Source organism: Pleurodeles waltl, chromosome 10 (assembly GCF_031143425.1).
Source record: "Pleurodeles waltl isolate 20211129_DDA chromosome 10, aPleWal1.hap1.20221129, whole genome shotgun sequence".
NCBI lineage: Eukaryota > Metazoa > Chordata > Amphibia > Caudata > Salamandridae > Pleurodeles > Pleurodeles waltl.
In genome coordinates, this window is record NC_090449.1 from 492641401 (window position 1) to 492664146 (window position 22746).

The following is a 22746-nucleotide window of genomic DNA, read 5'->3' on the forward strand; positions in this document are numbered from 1 at the left end:
GAGGGGGGAGGCTCTTTAGTGGCTTGTGCCAGTGTGAGGGGAACCGACTGTCCCGGGGTCCCAGATGGGCCGGGCTGGTCATCTAGATCCAGTTGGAGAGAGCTGCTGTCATCACTATGGGCCTTTTCTGTGGGTGGAGTGGACATGTCTGGACCCTCCTGTCCAGTGACGTTGGGTAGGGGTTCTGCAGGGGTGTAAAGGCATGATTATTGCATCTGTGTGTGGCATGGTGTGCAATGGGTGGGTGAACCTGTACCACAGTGCTTGCATTCTTGTGTGGGACCTTGTGTGATAATTGTTTAGGGGTGTGTGTGGGTATGTGCAGTGGCCATGCATTGGTGATGGGTGTCCATGCTTTGGTGTTGCATGCAGGGCTTGGTGTTGGGATGGGTGGTTTGTCATAGTGGGACATATGTGAGGAGTTCGAGTGATGGGGTAAGGGCGAGGGTGGGGGTATGTGATAGCATGCAGGTAGGGTGGGGGATGTAATAGTTAAGATTTGACTTACCAGAGACCATTCCTCCAGCTACTCCTGCGAGGCCCTCAGGATGCAGTATAGCCAAGACCTGCTCCTCCCATGTTGTTAGTTGTGGGGGAGGAGGTGGGGGTCCGCCGCCAGTCCTCTGAACTGCAATGTGGTGTCTGGATCCCACGGAACGTACCTTCCCCCATAGGTCGTTCCACCTCTTCCTGATGTCATCCCGTGTTCTTGGGTGCTGTCCCACTGCGTTGACCCTGTCCACGACTCTGCTCCATAGCTCCATCTTCCTAGCTATGGTGGTGTGCTGCACCTGTGATCCGAATAGCTGTGGCTCTACCCGGATAATTTCCTCCACCATGACCCTGAGCTCCTCCTCAGAGAACCTGGGGTGTCTTTGCGGTGCCATGGGGTGGTGTGGATGAAGAGTGGGGTGGTGTGTGTTGTGATGTGTGGGGTGATGTTTAGGGGTGTGTGGTGTTTTGTGCATGGATGTTGTGTGAGTGATGGTGTTGAGTGCCTGTGGATGCTAGTTTGTAGATGGTGGTGTCTCTATCTGGCCTTCAGTCGCAAATTGTGGTCGTAAGGGTTTGTGGGTGATGTGTGTGTGTGTTTTATATTGTATTGGATGTGTGGGAGTGGTGTGTGTATGTATATCAGGTGTGTGTATTTCGATTTCTCCAATGTGGTAGTGTTTTGTAAATGTGTGTGTATTTTGAGCATGGCGGTGTGTACCGCCAATGGGATAACGCGGTTGAAAGACCGCTGCGTGGATTCGTGGGTCGTGATAGTGTGGGCGTATTCCTGTTGGCGTGGCGGTGGAGGTTTTGATATCGCCAGTTTATCACTGACCTTTGGTGTGGCGGACTTGTGTGGGTGTCTGAATTTTGGCAGATTCCGAGCTATTGGTCATAATAGCTGTGGCGAAATTACGCGGCCGCGGCGGTGTGTTGGCGGTCTTCTGCATGGCGGTAAGCGGCATTTATCGCCAATGTTGTAATGACCCCATAATACCAAGATTTTTTTCTTGAATCTATTTTGGAGAGTTGAAGGAAGGTCGGCTGCACCCTAAAGCCTGATAATTCCAAAGCGAAAAATAGGTGATCATGGATCACAATAAACCTGCGAAGATCCCTACCCAGTCAAAAACAATATGTGATTTCAGCTGTACAATTTGAATATTTGAGATTCACCAGAATTAAGCCAGCAACACTGCACTGAAATAAGGGATGTCATCTGTATGGAGTCTGGGGGTATTGTGCTCTCCCCTCTAATTCTGAGTGGTAACTAAAGCCACTACTTTTCAGTTCAGTTGATCTCAGACACCAAATGGTGAAAGTAAAACTGAGCACCTTGACGACCCAATGTGTGCCAAAGAAACCACAAAGGTGCAAACAGATGCGGCAATGAAAGAAGAGCTCAATTACCAACCAATTTTAACACTCTGGTTAACTATACAAAGGTTTTGTGAAAAACCGAGGTTACTTCAGCCCTCTATGGAAGAATTGTTAGAATGCATGACTGACAGACACAGACACACCTCACCAAAAGTAGGGGGCCTCGGTTTCAGTAATCAATTCCTGGTCCCAGAGGGGTGTGAAGTGGTCGCACTGTAACCTAGGAGCCTGATTATGAAATCGTAAACCAAGCTCTGACTAGGAAAACCGGAAGATGAGCTGGTGAAGAGGACTGAATGGTTGAAACAGATGAACTGTGTCACTGACACTCCTTACATATGGTGCTCGTGATTATCTTATGCGTATTATTTACTAAGCGCACATGGGACCTACAATTACTCATAATGCAGTTTCCTTACTACAGGTAAAATAATGATTAAGGGAATTAGTTCTAAGTGTTCTGGAGCTCATTATTCTTTTACTAGCAACTTCTACAAGTATTTAAGAGCTCGTTTATGACCTGGGAGCCAACTTCCTATTATCATTTTGGCATAGGGATCACTTCGTGCTCGATTAATTTTGCTCCAAATAACACCCGAATGTGGACTCTTCTTTTGTAATTGTTCTCTCCAGGATGGCCACACGCTTTCACAATCTTTGCAAGTAGGCCATGTGTTTTGTTCCTCTTTTGGTGCTACACGAATTTAACAATTTATATGGGCTTTTGTTTTAAACAAATGAATAGTTTCCCTTTGTTTAGGGTGAGACTTATCAGGGTCTCATTACTGACTTATCTTGTGCTATCCGGACGTGTGTACTTGGAAGATGGTCCTTATGTAGGTGTTCTTAATTATGCACTTTAGCCTACTGGCTTCAATGCTTTTAAGATAGCTGAGTCTAATAAATAATAACATTGTTTTATGTATTACTTATATAGCTTGACCATCGTTCAACTTACTTAGACTATCCAATAACGCATGGAAACATCAATTATACAGACTAGGTCACAGACGATTTTGCCTTGACGAGTTTTACAAGTTTCCCTCCTAACTTCAGCTTGGTCCCACTAATGAGTTACTATTGACCTTCTTTTTCTTGCAGATTATTCATAATCTGTCACAACATTGATATGTCTTTTCTTCTCTTATAGACTTGGAACCTTTACTGTGAATCAACCTTTTGAAATCTGTTACTGCTATTTGCACTTTTGTATACTTCAAGGTCAGTACACAATGTATCTTTTAGTGACCCTCACACTTATGGGGCTTTCTGTAACTTTTGTGACTACAACACTTACGGGGTTTTCTTTGACTTTGGGCATTCTCACACACAACAATGACTTTTTTTCACTTTCTTATGTATACTTTTTTGTATTATGGTGTTTGGTTATCCAGCAACCCTTGTAACTGTTTGTTAAACATGGGTGTTGGAAATGCTCTGTGTGTTTCATTGTGCAATTTTTCCTTTTTGACAACCAAGGGTGGAGGCCCTATCCTCTTTCTTTTTCCTTTTTCTAAAAAATGTTGACCTTGTCGTTTTAAGACTTGAATTTACATTGGCATTATCCCTGTGTATGGTTTGTGATTATTATTTTATGTACATTTACAGCCTTGAATAAATCAAGAATGGTGACAAAACTCATGTCGGCTGTGGTTGTGATAACATATGCAATTTGGAGCACAGAATCTTCCAAGTTTAAATAAAACTCACTTGATTGGACTTATCATCTACAAATCCTTACTCTATGGACTTACTATGACTTTTGGAATGCAATTCGAGTGCTTGGGTATCTTTGTTTTTTCTAGTACACAGTGAACCTATTGAACCATTGTTGTTCATGCCTCAGTAGAAGGGTATGTGACACCTGTCAAGCATCACCCTAATCAGCTGTGTTCTTTGTTTCCATTATCCACATTTAAGTTTGGTCAGCAGGAGGTGTGATTTATAAACCACTACTAAGTTTCTGTATATGTATCTCAACAAGGATGTTTCAAATAATCTGAGAGTCATTATCTCCAGACAATCCATAGACAGCAAAGTAAGTATCTGTCCAGATATCGGTCCCAAGATGGTCAGGTTCATTTGTAAGTAAACAAAAACGATCTATTAATATAAGCATGTCAAAATAAATTGTTGGACTTAATAGGCTGTCTATTGAAAAATCTGGTGATGGCTTAGGTTGCTGGAGAGTCAGGAGTGAATTTGGAACCGGAGATCTCTCAACTTAGGACATAGAAACGGTTCAAGGTTTGTTATTTGAGAAGGACTTGGGGAAAGGATGTCAGTAATTCTAGCACTGTGGAAAACCCCCAGGCATCCATCAGGAATGTCTGCTCCTCAAAAGGTTTTGGAAAGACATTCCAAGGCTGGAGGCTCTTGACCAGTCATGCAGACAGCAGCATTTCTTAAAGCTCTGCCACAAGGGATGAATATGTCTTTTAATGCAATAGGAAGTCAAACCTGTTCTAACTAGATTGTGCTCATGTTCTGCCTTCCTACTTATCTCGTATCAGAGCTTACAGAACATCTCTGGAATGCACTTCTGAGTTCAAAGAAGACCTTTATTGTTGTTAATTCTTCCCCACCCACAATTTCTTGAGAGACGAATTAATAGCTTTCAAGCACACGTTCAAGTGAGTAAAAGTAGTTGCAGCAATGAAAACAAAATATATCACAGTACTTCTCAGTTGCAATGTACACAGCAGATTATTTATTTAATGCAAAGCGTATGAATCAAATACTTCACCGTTTGAGCAAGGCGGCAGGGCCTACATACCCAGCTTCATCTTTCTGGGGTCTGCAAGTTGATGACTCCGGTCAACTGCGAGAAAGAGATTATCTACCCAAACGGGAGACTGGCAACTGGCACCTAGTTCCAGCCTGAAGTCAAGCAGATTAGAATCTAAATCTCTGAAGCCCCGAGTCATCCTTACAAAAGCGTGCCCCCTCCTCTCAAACTCGGGAAAACTACGCAAGCCTTTGGAGACTGGCCAGATCTCCTAGACTTCTCCTCTTCCCAAGCCTGAGCAGAAAGGAAAACACCAAATGTACTCTCTCTTATCAGGTCTAGTCTGGTGTGAAGAAAACAGCTTGGTTCATCTTGTGGAAAAACATAGCTTGGAAAAATACAGCTTGGATTCTCAACTGCAATGTCTAACTCCACGTTAAAGGCAATAGGCAGCTAACCTAAATATCAAATGTAATGTCTAATGTCATGTCAAAGCCAATAGGCAGCTGAGCTGAATACAGAATGTAATGTCTAATATCATGTCAAAGCTAATAGGCAGCTGAACTGAATACAACATGTCAAAGCCAATAGTCAGAATACAGAATGTAATGGCTAATGCCATGTCAAAGCCAATAGGCAGCTAAACTGAATACAGCATGTCAAAGCCAATAGGCAGAATACAGAATGTAATGGCTAATGCAATGTCAAAGCCAATAGGCAGCTAAACTGAATAAAACATAAAGGGCCTCATTATGACCCTGGCGGGCGGCGGAGGCCGCCCGCCAGGATGCCGCCCTCCATAATACCGCTCCGCGGTCAGAAGACCGCGGAGGGTATTATGAGCTTTTCCCTGGGCTGGCGGGCGGTCTCCAAAAGACCGCCCGCCAGCCCAGGGAAAAACTCCCTTCCCACGAGGATGCCGGCTCGTAATCGAGCCGGCGGAGTGGGAAGGTGCGACGGGTGCTACTGCACCCGTCGCGTATTTCACTGTCTGCTACGCAGACAGTGAAATACTAGCGGGGCCCTCTTACGGGGGCCCCTGCAGTGCCCATGCCATTGGCATGGGCATTGCAGGGGCCCCCAGGGGCCCCATGACAATCCTTACTGCCATCCTGTTCCTGGCGGGCGAGCCGCCAGGAACAGGATGGCGGTAAGGATTGTCAGAATCCCCTCGGCGGCGCAGCGAGCTGCGCCGCCTTGGAGGATTCTTAGGGGCAGTGGAAAACCGGCGGGAGACCGCCGGTTTTCCCGTTCTGACCGCGGCCAAAGCGCCGCGGTCAGAATGCCCAAGGGAGCACCGCCGGCCTGTCGGCGGTGCTCCCGCCCCCATTGGCCCTGGCGGTTCTCTACCGCCAGGGTCATAATGAGGCCCATAATGTGCTACTGGTGAACATTGAGCAACTAATATGCGCAGTGATGAAACACAAAGTCATTGGTCAAACACAATTAATAGCATCACATTCCACCCTATGACCAATGAATGTTTGTTTCACATATCTCTTGTTTCAAACAAAAAAAAAAAAAAATATCAGCACAAAAAAAACAACATTATCGGCAAGTCAGATTTGAATGATCAAAGCAATCACTGTAAAGCAATGGAAGTGGATTAACATATAGATCTCATAACCTTTCACATCAGAAACATCTACACAGAAATGACTGAAACATTTATACTCTGAATGAGATGATAGTGTCTCTAAAATAGCAATTTGATGTAGCATGAGTTCTACTCATGTAGAGGTGCACGGTCCACCTGAAAGGTTTGCTGGAAGGTAAGTGAAAGTCAGAGTTCCACACGAAAAAACACAGACAGTTAACTGTTAAGGTTGCTTAGTTCCAGTGGAAGAATGCAATCAAACAAGTTGAACTTGAACTGAAGGTGCCATTTGCGCAAAATGGATCCATGATCCTTGCACTTTACTCAGTCAGGTTCAGGTTGGGGATTCGGTCCCTTCCCCGACCCCACACGCACACACCCGAAGGGGGACCACACAGCACACTCCGGGACAGTGGCGGATCGTGGTAGGATCTGCAAAAGAAAAAAGTATGACTTTTCTTGCAAATAACACTTGTCATCTGAAATGTACCCCTTCCTCTTCCTTTCCCTGTTTTATAATCAGCAGGACGTTTTTTGGGGCCCTTTGTTATAATTTCTGCAGGTTCTGGAGGGTCATTTGGGGATTCAACCCACACCTCAGCACTGAGGTTTTTATCTGCTGCACCACAGCTTCCCTTTTCTTGCACTGTCAGAAGGGCTGGGGCAGACTCCTTCTTTGCCAAACCTCCATTCACTGCACTTTTGACAAGTTGGGCCATTCTGTCTCCAATTTGTATGAATGAATCAGATTCTTTTCTATTTATCAGCATAATTTTGATTTCTCCTTGGTAATCTGCAGCAATCACTCCCCCTAAAACCTGATCAATTTGCCATATTTGTCCTGGTAACTTTCCTCTCCCCAACTGCTCTGTGACTGTTTGTGGGACAGATCTCTCTTGTGCGTGCTGCACAGTTGTTTTCGAATCTAGGGGAATGTGCATCTCTCTCATCTCTGCCCACCTGTAAGTGGCTTTTTCTCCCAGCGGTTCACATTTCTGGTGCACCCACTTAGCCAACCCCACTAAGTCAGAATTCTGGGTGAACACTTCTCTCTCTGAATTTTTCTCATTAACATCTGCAAGGGAATTGAACCAGTTAGGTACAAGCCATGTGGAAAACCAAACGGCTAAACCATTGGCAATGAACCAAGAGTCAGCGTAAAAATGACACATCTCAAGCAGCTCTTGCTTTAAAATCTGACACACATTGTACAACACTGTTCCTTCTCTTGTGCTAGAAAACAACATTTCAGTCAATGAATCATTAGTCAAACAAAAATGCTTTTTATCTTCAGTGGACACGAATTCAAATGGTGCACACAATTTCACTGGTGACTCTTTTATCTGTGGTACTCTTGCCCTGTCTTGCAGGTACCAGATCCAGTGTATGATCCTAGCTAGGGGCACTCTTTTCTTCCCCTGTTCCTGATTTACATGTAAATCAGTGTTTCCCTCTTGCACTGCGCAGAAACCTAAAGTCTGAATTATTTCATTTGCCAAATCACAAGCGCGCAGCTTCTTATATTTTTTCCTAGGGACCATATACCAAAGTGTTAGGATTTCACTCAGATTAGGGCTATTCTGTTTCCAAAAATCAAACAAGCTAATGAAACTCGGTGTCTCTTGCTTAGTGCAAACAGTAAGAAACTCTAAAATCTTTCGTTTTACTTCATTTTGCAAAGGTAACTCGTAAATCACATTCTGAGCTGTGTTATCAGTTAAGGAATGCACTTTGACTGCCAAAAAACCTGTCTCACACAGAGGCTCAGACTGGCCCACAGCTGTCTTAACCCCCTCATTACTGGAATGGGAAAAGGCAGATTCTTCTAAAACAGCATTTTTTATACATTTCAGCATTATCTTGCATTAATGTATTCTGGCTAATTTGCTCACGTAAATTCTTATTTTCATGTTCCAACTGCCTACATTTCTCCTGCATTTTTCTGTAAGCAGATAAAAGTATCCAAACCCTTCTGTCAAAAACAAAAGGATCATCATTGCTTCCAAAAGGCACATTTTCTAAATATGCTTTATAACAGAAAGAAAACATGTCTCTCACAGCACCATCAGGCAGTTTAACTACACATGCATTTTCAAACATGGTCTGCCCTGCTTCTGTAATTCTCCAAACAACAAAAAACAATTACACTTTTAAATTGTGCACATAGAAATCTATAATTCGGCCCTACCCCACTTCTGGTACCAAAATGTTCTGCCTTCCTACTTATCTCGTATCAGAGCTTACAGAACATCTCTGGAATGCACTTCTGAGTTCAAAGAAGACCTTTATTGTTAATTCTTCCCCACCCACAAGTTCTTGAGAGACAAATTAATAGCTTTCAAGCACACGTTCAAATGAGTAAAAGTAGTCGCAGCAATGAAAACAAAATATATCACAGTACTTCTCAGTTGCAATGTACACAGCAGATTATTTATTTAATGCAAAGCGTATGAATCAAATACTTCACCGTTTGAGCAAGGTGGCAGGGCCTACATACTCAGCTTCATCTTTCTGGGGTCTGCAAGTTGATGACTACGGTCAACTGCGAGAAAGAGATTATCTTCCCAAACAGGAGACTGGCAACTGGTGCCTAGTTCCAGCCTGAAGTCAAGCAGATTCGAATCTAAATCTCTGAAGCCCCGAGTCATCCTTACAAAAGCGTGCCCCCTCCTCTCAGACTCGGGAAAACTACGCAAGCCTTTGGAGACTGGCCAGATCTCCTAGACTTCTCGTCTTCCCAAGCCTGAGCAGAAAGGAAAACACCAAATGTACTCTCTCTTATCAGGTCCAGTCTGGTGTGAAGAAAACAGCTTGGTTCATCTTGTGGAAAAACATAGCTTGGAAAAATACAGCTTGGATTCTCAACTGCAATGTCTAACTCCACGTTAAAGGCAATAGGCAGCTAACCTAAATATCAAATGTAATGTCTAATGTCATGACAAAGCCAATAGGCAGCTGAGCTGAATATAGAATGTAATGTCTAATATCATGTCAAAGCTAATAGGCAGCTGAACTGAATACAACATGTCAAAGCCAATAGTCAGAATACAGAATGTAATGGCTAATGCCATGTCAAAGCCAATAGGCAGCTAAACTGAATACAGCATGTCAAAGCCAATAGGCAGAATACAGAATGTAATGGCTAATGCAATGTCAAAGCCAATAGGCAGCTAAACTGAATAAAACATATAGGCGGTCATTCCAACCCTGGCGGTCCGAGACCGCCAGGGTTGGGGACCGCGGGAGCACCGCCAACAGGCTGGCGGTGCTCCCATGGGCATTCTGACCGCGGCGGTACAGCCGCGGTCAGAAACGGAAAACCGGCGGTGTACCGCTAGTTTTCCGCTGCCCTGGGGAATCCTCCATGGCGGCGCAGCTTGCTGCGCCGCCATGGGGATTCCGACCCCCATACCGCCATCCTGTTCCTGGTGGTTTCGGCCGCCAGGAACAGGATGGCGGTATGGGGTGTCGTGGGGCCCCTGGGGGCCCCTGCAGTGCCCATGCTAATGGCATGGGCACTGCAGGGTCCCCCTAACAGGGCCCTACAAAGATTTTCAGTGTCTGCCATGCAGACACTGAAAATCGCGACGGGTGCAACTGCACCCGTCGCACCCCTTCCACTCCGCCGGCTCCATTCGGAGCCGGCATCCTCATGGAAGGGTGTTTCCCGCTGGGCTGGCGGGTGGCCTTCTGGCGGTCGCCCGCCAGCCCAGCGGGAAACCCAGAATAACCGCGGCGGTCTTCTGACCGCGCAGCGGTATTCTGGCGGCTCCCGCCGGCCCTGCGGTTACCGCGGCCGGCGGAGTCAGAATGACCCCCATAATGTGCTACTGGTGAACTTTGAGCAACTAATATGCGAAGTGGTGAAACACAAAGTCATTGGTCAAACACAATTAATAGCATCACAGCTCAATGGACAATTGTGCAATGAAAACTTCAATTGAAATGGCAAAACCAGCACATATAGACGGATTCCTTCCCTCAAAGCATAGTGGTGAGGATAACATACTTCATTCATAGTTGGGAACAAATGCTAAGATTTAAAAGCTGTACAAAGTTTGAAGGAAACGTTTTTCAAGAAAAAAGACATGGCTTAGGTTGAGAGGGAGACAGCACTGGAAAATTGCCCATTTTGTAGAGAAAATGCTTATTCTTCAGAAGAATATAATGGTTGAGGGACAGGTAGGTGAAAGAAATTCAGCCAATGTATTCTCTCAATTTAACATCTTTTCGAGAGATTAGTAGCTTTTCTATAATCAACAAACTCTTAAGCAGACCCTTGTGTCAGGTGGGACAGTGGAACTTGCTCAGAAGGGGTCTTTCTAAAAGTGAATCTTCATGTCACGCATTTTGCATACACTGTGATCTGGTTCAGAAAAAGGGAAAGGTCTGCGTAGTATTAAAACACAGTTGAACATCTAGCTGACTAAAGGCATTTTAGGATGGAGGGCATTCACCTTCTTTCAGAAGAAATCTGTTGACGAGACTGGACATCTAAGGTAGCTATCACTCTGTCTTCATCAAAGCACCCCACAGAAGGTTCCTTCAATTCCACAGGCAGGAGTAAATCTGGGAGCTCTCTAGCCTCCCATATGAATTAATATCAGCCCCTTGGTGTTACATCATGGTGCAGAAGCCAGTATTGTTTGTACGTTAGGTGCTGGAGGTAGGATGATAATCTACCTAGACGGAATGGTCAACATTTCAGAGGAAAAGCCAGTACTGGTAAGCCAGGTTCAAGTTGATACTATTATTTTGGTATGATTTGGGGTTGTCACCCATAAAGGCAAGTCGGGATATCATCCTGGAGTGGATAATGGATATCTTGGGACACATGATCAACAGAGAGGCAGTAACCATGAGTCTCCAATCAATATAGTTTGGGGCAATCAGTAAGGAAATCCATGGGTCCTTTCATAGAAAAACTCTCTCCTTGTTGGAATAAGCTAGCATTATGGCTTCATGAAGTGATGATTTCTGGGCTGCTCAATTACTGTCATCTCAGAAAAGGAATATAAAGCAAGACATCCCTTCCCAAAAACAAAAAAAGGAACTCCTGTTGTGACTGGATCATTCTGCTGCCCACAGTGGTAGGGCTGTTCTCTCCAAAGCCCTGTCATTGGTAATCAAATTTAATACACCCAAGTCTGTTCAAAGAACAAACATAAAATGCATTACAACTGCCTAAAACTCATAGATGGCTCCTTTGCATGCAAAGGTTAAGCTACGCAGAGAATGCAATACTGTGTCTTCTTCTGCATGGACAGTCTCCCAGTCGAAAACCACATCAATCAAATCAAGGGAACAAGGTCCAAGATGTTAGTTGATCTTTTGCAACATTTAGTTGCAAGAAGAGTACCTGCTTTGGCTCATTATTAAGTCATGAGTTGAATTCCAACTATCTCCAAGAAAGATGTGGCTAGATGTTGGACCACAAGGTTTCCTGGCCCAATAAGAGGGAAGAGAGTATGGCAGAGATAAGTGATGGGCTACAAGGTGGTGCAAAGCAGCTGTCATGAGATTTGCCACCCTCTAATAGATTTCAAAAGCCTTTAGGGGATAATGTGACCTCTGAAGTGAAAAAAGTTTTTTCTCAGCTCTTATGAGATAATTTCATGAATTAGATGGGTATTTGTAACCTGAAAGCCTGTTAGAAAATCTCTAGCAAGTGATGGATAGGGAAGCTCCACCCAAACCCACTCAATCAATGCACAAACAAACATTAGTCATTTAGAATGATTAGAATTGAATATGTGCCATTCTGCAAATCCTATGAATAACAATTATCATCATAATAAGGCGTACCTGTGCAATTGCAAAATGAGGTAATACAAAATATACCGTGAATATCTTTCATCACACATCCCTAATTTATTAACCTAAACTACCTAGATTTTTCGTGGCAGCATACAAGTAGTATCTATATCTAAAGGTCCTTCCAAGTGCATTGTGGTGGTGTTTGTACCCGCAATTCAAGGTGTTCACCATCTAATGTCAGTCCAGCAAGCACTGGATATCTGTGGACATGTTTCATGGTATCTGCCATTTACCTTTGGTTTGGAGGTGCTTAACATGTTGCTTTCAGTTCCTCATGTCAAGTGCAGCTGTAAGCCCTGGTGCATCCCAAATGGCTCATCAAGCAGCTCCCTCTGGGAGTTACTTAACAATTTCAGTTGGTGGGTTCACACTGCTGGTATGATAGCACCAGTCCTTCAAAGTGCAGTGAGGTATCTGCAGTTTACTGTAGCCTTTGTACTCACAACTCAAGGTGATCGACCATGCAATATCAGTACAACCACTGTTGAACATCCCTGTACACGTTTCACAGTATTTGACATTCACCTGCTAAGAGTATTCCTTTGTTTTGTGGATGCTTAATATGTTGCTTTCAGTTCATCTGGGCATCCTATACCAGCAGTGTTCTTCCATCCACTGAAGTAGTTAGGCTTGCCCCAGAGGTAGCTGTTTGTAGCTGATGAGCATTTAAAGTAACAATTCTAATCAACAAGGTCCACTGACCTGTGATAGAAAGCTCTCCACCCACTGTGTTGTTGGCTCATTACTTTGTGCGTAGACTTAGGCAGACAGTAGGTTTTTCAAGGAGAGTCGATGAAGACTATGATATATGTTTGCAGTCTATGGCCCTCATTATGACTTCGGCGGTCAAAGCAGTTGACCGCTGAAGTCACGCCCGCCAGGAGACCGCCAGTGGTGGCGGTCTTGAGACCACCATATTATGATTCCTGGCAGCTCTCCCCCATAAATTGGGCAGAGAGCTGCCAGTAGCCATACTGGCGGTCTAGTGGAGGTTGCTCCGCTGGCACCACCACGTTATCACAATACCGCCTGCAGTATTACAACTTTGTAATCGGTGTGGCGGTGTTGTGGTGACAGAACGGTGCCGACAGAGTAGACCACATGGACCCCGTTCCCTCCTGGATGACCACCAGGTAAGGTGATCAACCGACAGGGGAGGGTGGGTGTTGAGTGTTGTGTGCGTGAATGGGTGTGTGTATGTGAATGATGAGGGGTGGGGGTGTTGTGTGTGTTTGTGTGTGTGCAAGTGTCTGTGTGCTTCTGTGAATGCGCGTATGCAGGGGTGGGGGGAGTGTTGTGGCCGTGTGTGTATGTGTGTGTGAATGAGTGAGGGTGGATGTGTGCGTGTATGTATGTATGTGTGGATGTGTGCGTGTATATATGTGTGCGTGGATGTGTGTGTTTATGTCTGTATGTGTGGATGTGTGCGTGTATGTGTGGATGTGTGTGTGTGTCTGTATGTGTCGATGTGTGCATGTATGTGTGCGTGTAGGTCTGTATGTGTGGATGTGTATGTGTATGTCTGTATGTGTGGATGTGTGCTTGTATGTATGTGTGGATTTGTGCGTGTATGTCTGTAGGTGCATGTGTGGATCGGGGGTCGGTACGGGGATCGGGGGATGGGTTGGCTTCTGATGGGATCGGGGTGGGGGTGCTCCTACATAGAGGGGCGGGTGGGGAGTCTTGTAGTGGCGACAGGAATTAGTATTCTGTCGCCAGTATCCTTACCACCAGGGATTTCGTGGCTGGGCTGCCACCATAGAATCCCTGGCGGTAAGGATACTCAAATTGCAGGCGGTGTTAGGTGGACCGCCGGGCCTAAGACGGTCAACCTTCGGCCAGGCAGTCCTATCCCCCTGGCGGTACAGGTGGTGAACTGGCTGCAATGTAGCCAGTTCACTTCTCTTGTCATAATTTGGCTGTCCTGCACAGCCATGCTGTCGGCGGTCTGGCCGCCACCGCTGACGTGGCAGGGCAGGTCCGCCAGGGTCATTATGACCCCCTATATGTTTAAATTGTGTTAACAATAAAACAGAATACATTGGGAAGCCCAAAGTATAACTTGTGTTTATTACAAAATAACAATCAGCACAGCAAACAATCAAAAGAGAACTGTTATTTCAACTCAGCATATCTTTAGCTAGAAAAGGGTCACTAGGAGCATAATGTTAAAAGGCATACAATTTAACACAGCTTCTCTGGACACAAGCCTATGGAACCTAATTATGTGTCAGAAACAAGTTACTTTCAGCAAAAACATATCTAATGAGCAGGTGGCAGGATCTTCTTCAAAATCCAGGGGAAAGCATTCTTGAGCAGGTGTTATAATTCATGAATACAATATTGAGCTCATTATTATCTCAGAATCCTGTTTCCTGTTGCGTTGTCAGGGCTAAAAACGAGGTGATGCTCTGTCAAAATGTGCAAATGTACAACTTTGATTAACCTGGGAACCATGACATTTAGAAACCATATTTGGAGTTTAATTATACTCCAAACCAATAACAAACAATATCCATATTTGTCCATAAAATATATTGCTGCACTCTTATCATATATATATATATATATATAGTATGGGCAGCCAGAGCCAGCAGATAAGGAGAAAGGAAGGTCACAGAGCATAATTAAAACTGCACTTTAAAGAAACAAAAACAAAATGTGGCTTTTCGTTCGTTCGCTCTGTTTTCTAGATGTACAGTGATAAGCAGAAAGGAGATATTTGTGGCAACATGTTTATTTTTTTCATCTTAAGTTACTATAAGGCATACAGAATCTTTCTGCGTACTATTACACATTTGGAGCTACAGCGTTTTTCATAACCTGAATTGCATGATAGAGATTCTAATTTAATGTTGCAACATATATCTAACTGCTGTTTGGTGTGTTTAATTTTTCACTTGCAATTCTAATTTCATTTTTCAAGGTAACAAACATCCTATCTCTTTTGTATGAGAGAGCACCACACCAAGGATACTTTATCCCATATATAAAACTACACTAATGTAATATGTATATGTGTACCTGATTATGATTTCACAACTCTTTTTTTCTAAAAGGAAAAATTATTTACAGGAAGTCAATAAAAAGAGTCTCATCACCTCCTTCTTTACATCTTCTTTGTCACGATGGACGCTGCACAGTATTCATTTTATTGCTATGTAGACAACATCTACAATTACTATGATTGCAATAATTGATACAAATATTTTCATACCCCATGCCCCAAAACTTCCCATATCCACAACCAAATGTTATTGGGGCTTCGATCAGGCTCATTCTGTACTTTGTGTAGTTTTTTAATGTTCTCCTTAATGTTATCTATTGGCTCTTGAACACTAGGAGAAGTGCTGGGAAGAAGGGTGCAACATTTAGTACCTGCAATGGCACAGACCCCCTGTTTGGCTGCTAAAAGTTAGTTTAATGCCATCCTATTTGAATTCGCATCTTGGCTTGGCATCTAGGTGCTCTATTGCTAGTTTCAAAGCTATTGCAGTAGAATTAGCCAGTGGTTCTAACATCTCTGCATTGTTGTTATTTGATCTAAAGGAAACGTCATTGCATACATGAAAATTAAAGCAGAGCAGTACCTAATGGTAGGTGAAACAGCCAGCCTATTCCTTTTTTCAGGATGATCATCAAAGTGCAGGACGATGTATCCTGGACAACAAGTTCCAGCCTAATCTAAGGGCAACCAAAGGTAGACTGGTAACCCACAAATGAAAAATGCATGACCACTTGCGGATGGCTCTTATGAAATCTTACGAAATAACATTCCATGAGGAATACAGTACTCCAAAGGAGGGGATTTGAAAGGAATGTTGCCCATGCTTAAAGATTTACTATGACCAACAAAAACACGAGGTTATGGTTTGATTAATTTTCAAACATTTCAAGGCTTGGAAAGGAAGAAGAGAAGATGTCAGCACACTCTGGCAGTCTATGTCCGCAGTGAAAAAGATGAAGGCAAGTGTCATTATAAATGATAGGCACTCTGATCACAGAAATAGTCCGCCCCCTCACCATCACAGGCATGTGAGTGTAAATCTAGCAAGACAGAGAATTAATCATCTGTATGTATTTTTCCAACAGCACATAAGAGTTACCTTTCCATGCAGAGTTATTGCTCTGGGTAAGGGAAGGTTCAATACAGTTTTGTCTTGGTGTCAATCCCTCATTTCACTGCAAAAATGTATCCCACCATGAACCAGATGCTCAGAGCAGCATTGCAGATAGCAGGCCAGACCCACAAGGGATTCCAGTATCTAGAAGGAGGAGACCACTTACTTTAATAGAGGTAGTAGCGATGAGAGGCTGTAGGGGCAAAATCAGGTGGTGGTGAAACAAGCAAAGAAGAAGAACATGCAAAACTTGGCCTAGCAACAAACACTAGGGTCACAGCAGGAATGACTTTGTCAAAAGATCTGTGATGAGAGAGTTCTTAAAGCAGCAGCAAAAGCACTGTTGATGGAAAGAGGAGCCACTCGCTTACAATGGTATCTGTGTTTGTGATAAGAAGGATCTAATAGGGTTCACAACAGCAAGGCTGCTGCACAGTGTTCTGGGACACACATTTATGAATCCAATCATCAGGCTGGAGAGAATGACTGGCCTTAGTCTCACACTTTGGTAAGGTTGCTTGCATCTGAGAACAGAAACCGTTAAAACATTTTATATGTTTTCAGCAATACTATAAGACTGCACCATCACTTAACTGTAACTCCAACCTGACAATGGAAACCAGAGTATTTGAGGGGAGCACCATGGGTTGACCCATAGTAATTTCATGTAGGCCAAGTTTGTCTTCTGGTAAGAAATCTCTTCTCAGGGAACAAAATAACAATGGTAGAGCATGGGGCCATTGTAACTGTATTTATGGGCCATTTAAACAGTGTTTCTGAACATATCTTTGCTATCTTATTTTGTTCCTTTCTACTTTGCCTGAGGGCTCTGGGTGATAGGCCAAATGGAAATGCTGATCTACTACCGGGGACTTGCAAACTGCCTGCATTACTGGTGACACGAAATGTGTTCCACAAGCACTACTAATTTTGTTCAGTACCCTGAACCGAGGGTTAACGTCTATGAGTAACGCTGAACGGGTACAGGTGTCAGTTTCCACCCAACCTAAGAACAGGCACATGATGACAAGACAGAAAGGGCTGTTTTGCTGTAGCGGAAGCCGTCTTGATGGCTCCAGAGTCTTTTTGGGCAACATCTATGCTCCCAACACAGAACAAGAGGCCTTCTGGACCACTCTATCTCAAGTGCTTGCGCATAAAACAGGAACCCCATGGATTCTGGTGGGTGATTACACTAGCTTGCATTATTGATCCAGTAAATATATCTGAAAGGTCTCAGATCACTGAAACAGAATGCATTACAGTTCTGTCAGTTATTAAACATTGTAGCAAATTATATAGTGTAGAAAACATTCTCTTATTTAACTGGTATCCTACAGTTTCACCATTTTTTCCAGTTTTCCCATCTTAGCTCTGTCTGTGTTGTCCTTTTCTCCTGCTTTTTTACTTGATGGTCAGTAGACTGTTTGGTAATCTTCCGCTTTGGACATACTATTCATTTCTCATAAACAGGGTACTGGCCTAAATGAGGAGCGTATAGACTTCTTAACTGATTGTACTATCTTATAGAGCCTACATCAACACTAAATTTCTTCTCATCAAAGTCAATCAAAAATAAACCTGATAACGTTATAATTCATGACAATGATACATGTGAAATTCCTTCTTTGAATACAGAAGGTGCATCTACATTTAAAACTTGTGATTTATGGATGGTTACAGCACATGCTAAAGAGAGAGGAAATTGTTGCCATCGGATACATAAATCTTTCACAAGCAAAAACTGTACAATACATCGCTCAGTCTTCTTCACATCTGTCTAATCACATTTTATAACCAAATATTCTTGTCGCGTGGGCTCTCATTATCTTAAATGAGACTACTGGATTTCTAGGCAGCAGGATCGATAACGGTGTGGGGGACTGAGTCTGACCCACGTGTAAGGAACTCTGTCACCCTAAATCCGTTTTTTGCTCCGGCTAACTAGCAGCGCCTCATTTCTCCCACGGGGAAGAGATGATTGGGCAGCCGAGCGCATGACATCTTTGGAACTTCTCAGGGAAGTCGTGGTCACTCAGATCCAAACCAACTCTCTCATTTACAATATGATCTCATATACAAATGACAAAGACAGTATACGTTTTATATAATGATTTAATAAAACGACTGTATTTTAGATAATAAGGCATGAGCCGCAATAACCAGAACCATACAACACAGTAGGATTGAAATAGTTACCAGGAGAGTAAAACATAAGAACAAAGCGATCTTCGTGTATAATAGTTTCTACTCTCCCTCTGCTTGTTCTATTTCGAGCACAGTATGTTAAGCTTCTAGCTTGCCTGTCTGTATCACTGGGGAGACATCAGCCCTCATACCTGAGCAAAGGCCTGTGATCTTGGTTCAGCATCTGCAACGAGGCAGTCAGCGTCTAGTTGTGGTTCCCTGGTCGGAATCTCCCTCTTGCGTGTATTGGGACAAGGAAGTGATTTTATAAGTAACATGTCAGCGTGATCACAAAATGTCCCCACGCAGGAATGCCAAGTCTAAACTCCTACCACGTCTATCGGCAATGTACCAGACTGTATCCTTGACTGAAGCACAGAGTGAATGTGTTATGGAGAACTCCAGTGCTGAAGTAGGCAAAACAGTGTGATATGAATAAAAAACAAAACCGTAGAACTGGCTATTTGAAAAATAACAGTACGAAGCCTAATAAAAAGCATTTAGAGCAAAGTGCACAGAGGCTCTAAGCTGCCAGCAAAATGAATAAAATACATCCAGGGCAAAGTGCACAAAGGCCTAAAGCCTGAAGCTAACGCGCAAAGGATACGTAAAACCAACCACACTACACCCTCCCCTTGTCAGTAGCAAGTGGTTCCAATAATATAAAAATATGCCCCAGATATAAACAATACCTAAAATTATATACATATTTCGACAAGGTCAGAAGACAACAAAGTCATAAATTTAGAAAACATGTGACAATAAAGCCAAGTTCAATATAATGTCAATTTTGCAGGAGAGGAAAAAAATCCAATTGTTAAACAGAAGCAATAGAGAGTAGGAGCTCCTCCACTTCGATATATGTCAATATCGGAAGATCCACGCCACAAAGTACCATGGAGCAGGTGTGTTCCAAAGCCCCAAAACCATTCAGGGCGGCACCCCGTGCAGGGCCTATGAATGAGACAAAACCATCTTCCTCCAGGAAGGGAATCTCATAAACTGCCTCACAAAGCAAACGCAACCGTAGTGCACAAGTCTGGGAATGAGCCCTAATCGGGAACATCAACAGATCAGGATCGACCACTGGAGGGCACCGCAGTGAGAGACAGAGGGCTAGTGCATGTTCAAACGAGCACCAAAGGCACCAAAACACGGGTTGCACACAATCCAAAACCTGTCGGAATGACAGAGACCAGTCACACTCTAAATGGCCCAGGAGTGTTGCTCCAAAATGCTGCATCATGCGTTCACGACACAGCTGCGCTGACGGGAGCAGCAATATAGGATCTCGTCGTGGCGGGACAGCCATTGCGAAAAAATAGCAACAACAGCAAGACTCCAGCCAATAAAGCCAAAGTAATCGGGAAACCCCCAAAAATGCTTCCGAAAATAGAGTGTATAGCCGAAGGTATCAAACCGAATATGGAAGAGAAGGTGTGAGCAAAACCAACACCAACGGCTTTGAAAAAATGTGCAATACCAGCAGTGCTGGATGCATTAAATATACGTCCCACAAGTTCACCGAAGTGACTTGGAAAGTTAGTATTCAAAAGGGACTGTATTTCCGCCCATGACCTTGCCACCTGAAGTGCGTAGGTCTCGCTAGCAGATGTAAGGGCCACATGCTTTTGAAACAATAAAGCTTTTAGCTGACTCAACTTGTCGAAATTAACCTTGGAAGTAGCAATATGAGGCCAGATGTCCGCTACCTCCCTAATTTGAGTGGGGGGTAACAACACATTCCCGCAGCACATAACGGCCTTGTTGACAACGACAACGTAAACTATTCCGGCACGCATGCCACAGCAGCGTTCGCTGTTAAGAACAATGTAACTGCCGTTAGAAAGCACCTGGAAAGTGTTTTTAATAACCGGGACTGGAACTCCCTTCAGATAACAAGCTAAGTTAGCAATCGAAGCGTTACACGCTCGGTGCAAGGACAGCTGTTTACAAACCATAGAATGGCTGACAGAAGTTTCGCATTCACTACCGCTAAGAAAAACCTCCCTCAAACCATTAACACATCTGTATTGAAAGGGAAGCTCCCACACCTCGTGTATGTAACTGTCTCCCAATAGTTCATATCTACCCACCGGAATGTGCTTCAAACAAGAAGTAAATTGCAGAGTGGAGATAGGCAGATTAATAACCCCATGAATCAACCACTCAGCTGACGGAATCTCAGCCACCGTGAAAGGCAGTTTCTCCAATTTCTCAATATTCAACATAACATACGTCGCTTCCTTTTTAGCCATCAGCTGTTGTTGACGAGTCAAATTAAAGGAGACAAAGGGGGTGATTCTAACCCTGGCGGTCGGTGATAAAGCGGCGGCCAACCCGCCAACAGGCCGGCGGTCCAAAAAATGGAATTCTGACCCTGGCGGGAACCGCCAACACAGCCCGCCACATTAACACTCCGACCGCCACCGCGGTACAGACAAACAGCGTGGCGGTCACCGCCAACAGGCAGGCGGCAGACAATGTACCGCCCACAGTATCACAACTCACCAATCCGCCACCTTTTCCGGGTCGGGAGCCCCGCCGATAAAAACACGGCGGAAACAGACTACGGACGGGAAAACGCTCACCAAAACACACTCCACGAGTACGGAGGACAGCATGGAACCCGAATTAAACATCCTATCTGCACTCGTCTACCTGCTCATCTACCACGAGTACGAACTCCGGCGCAGACGACAACGGTGAGTACTGCACCTACGACACACGGGAGGGGGGAGGAGGAAAGGTTACGGGCACACACATATGCGACCCCCAGCCCCCCAAACTTTGTACACACCAATGCAGAGCAACAATGCACAGTGACACCACCCAAACCCCCCTGAAAAATGCAAAGACATAATTAAATTGTGAACCAAATTTTAATATAAAAAATAGACTCTGAGACGTATCGGCAACTATGCAAAATATCCATAACAAAATAATACTATACACACTGCCATGGCGAACCGAGGCAATTAGTCCGCTACATCCAAGTCAAATGGAACAGTCCGTGGGCTACAGTGTAGCGACACAAGGGCAAAGCCCACACAGGAGACCTGAGTCCTTTGGAGAGAACACTGCAGGGGCATCTGATGAAAATACTACAGGCACCTCAGGGGGAAGGGAAGGGGGGGGCACCACAGCCACATGAGTCCACGACGCAAGATCCACGAAGGGGCCACCATGCCCACTGTGCCATCCTGGGGAGTGCAAAGCCACAGTCTCTCAAGTCTCTACAGTGGGTGGCTTGCCCACTGTACCATCCTGGGGAGTGCAAAGCCACAGTCTCTCAAGTCTCTACAGTGGGTGGCTTGCCCACTCTGCCATCCTGGGGAGTGCAAAGCCACAGTCTCTCAAGTGGATAACAGTCTCCACTGGTCAAGGAGGAGGCATGGTGGGCACAGTGAACCATAAACAGTGCTTGAGATGAAGGGGCCCAGCGGAGCGGTGCTTGAGATGAAGGGGCCCAGCGGAGCGGTGCTTGAGATGGCGGGGCCCAGCGGAGCGGTGCTTGAGATGAAGGGGCCCAGCGGAGCGGTGCTTGAGACGGCGGGGCCCAGCGGAGCGGTGCTTGAGACGACGGGGCCCAGCGGAGCAGTGCTTGTGATGAAGGGGCCCAGCGGAGCGGTGCTTGAGACGGCGGGGCCCAGCGGAGCGGTGCTTGAGACGGCGGGGCCCAGCGGAGCGGTGCTTGAGATGAAGGGGCCCAGCGGAGCGGTGCTTGAGACGGCGGGGCCCAGCGGAGCGGTGCTTGAGATGAAGGGGCCCAGGGGAGCGGTGCTTGAGACGGTGGGGCCCAGCGGAGCGGTGCTTGAGACGGCGGGGCCCAGCGGAGCGGTGCTTGAGATGAAGGGGCCCAGCGGAGCGGTGCTTGAGACGGCGGGGCCCAGCGGAGCGGTGCTTGAGATGAAGGGGCCCAGCGGAGCGGTGCTTGAGACGGCGGGGCCCAGCGGAGCGGTGCTTGAGACGGCGGGGCCCAGCGGAGCGGTGCTTGAGATGAAGGGGCCCAGCGGAGCGGTGCTTGAGACGGCGGGGCCCAGCGGAGCGGTGCTTGAGATGAAGGGGCCCAGCGGAGCGGTGCTTGAGACGGCGGGGCCCAGCGGAGCGGTGCTTGAGATGAAGGGGCCCAGCGGAGCGGTGTTTGAGACGGCGGGGCCCAGCGGAGCGGTGCTTGAGACGGCGGGGCGGAGCGGTGCTTGAGACGGCGGGGCCCAGCGGAGCGGTGCTTGAGATGGCGGGGCCCAGCGGAGCGGTGCTTGAGATGAAGGGGCCCAGCGGAGCGGTGCTTGAGACGGCGGGGCCCAGCGGAGCGGTGCTTGAGACGGCGGGGCCCAGCGGAGCGGTGCTTGAGATGAAGGGGCCCAGCGGAGCGGTGCTTGAGACGGCGGGGCCCAGCGGAGCGGTGCTTGAGATGAAGG

General features: G+C 45.5%; 1 long non-coding RNA gene across 1 annotated transcript in view; it reads left to right on the top strand.

Moving 5' to 3' along the window:
* Nucleotides 1-617: 617 nt before the first annotated feature.
* Nucleotides 618-22746, top strand: part of LOC138260783 (uncharacterized) — a 176934-nt gene continuing 154805 nt past the window's right edge. The window contains exon 1 of the long non-coding RNA XR_011198985.1: nucleotides 618-3096. This is a non-coding gene — a long non-coding RNA (uncharacterized lncRNA). The remainder of the gene's footprint in view (nucleotides 3097-22746) is intronic.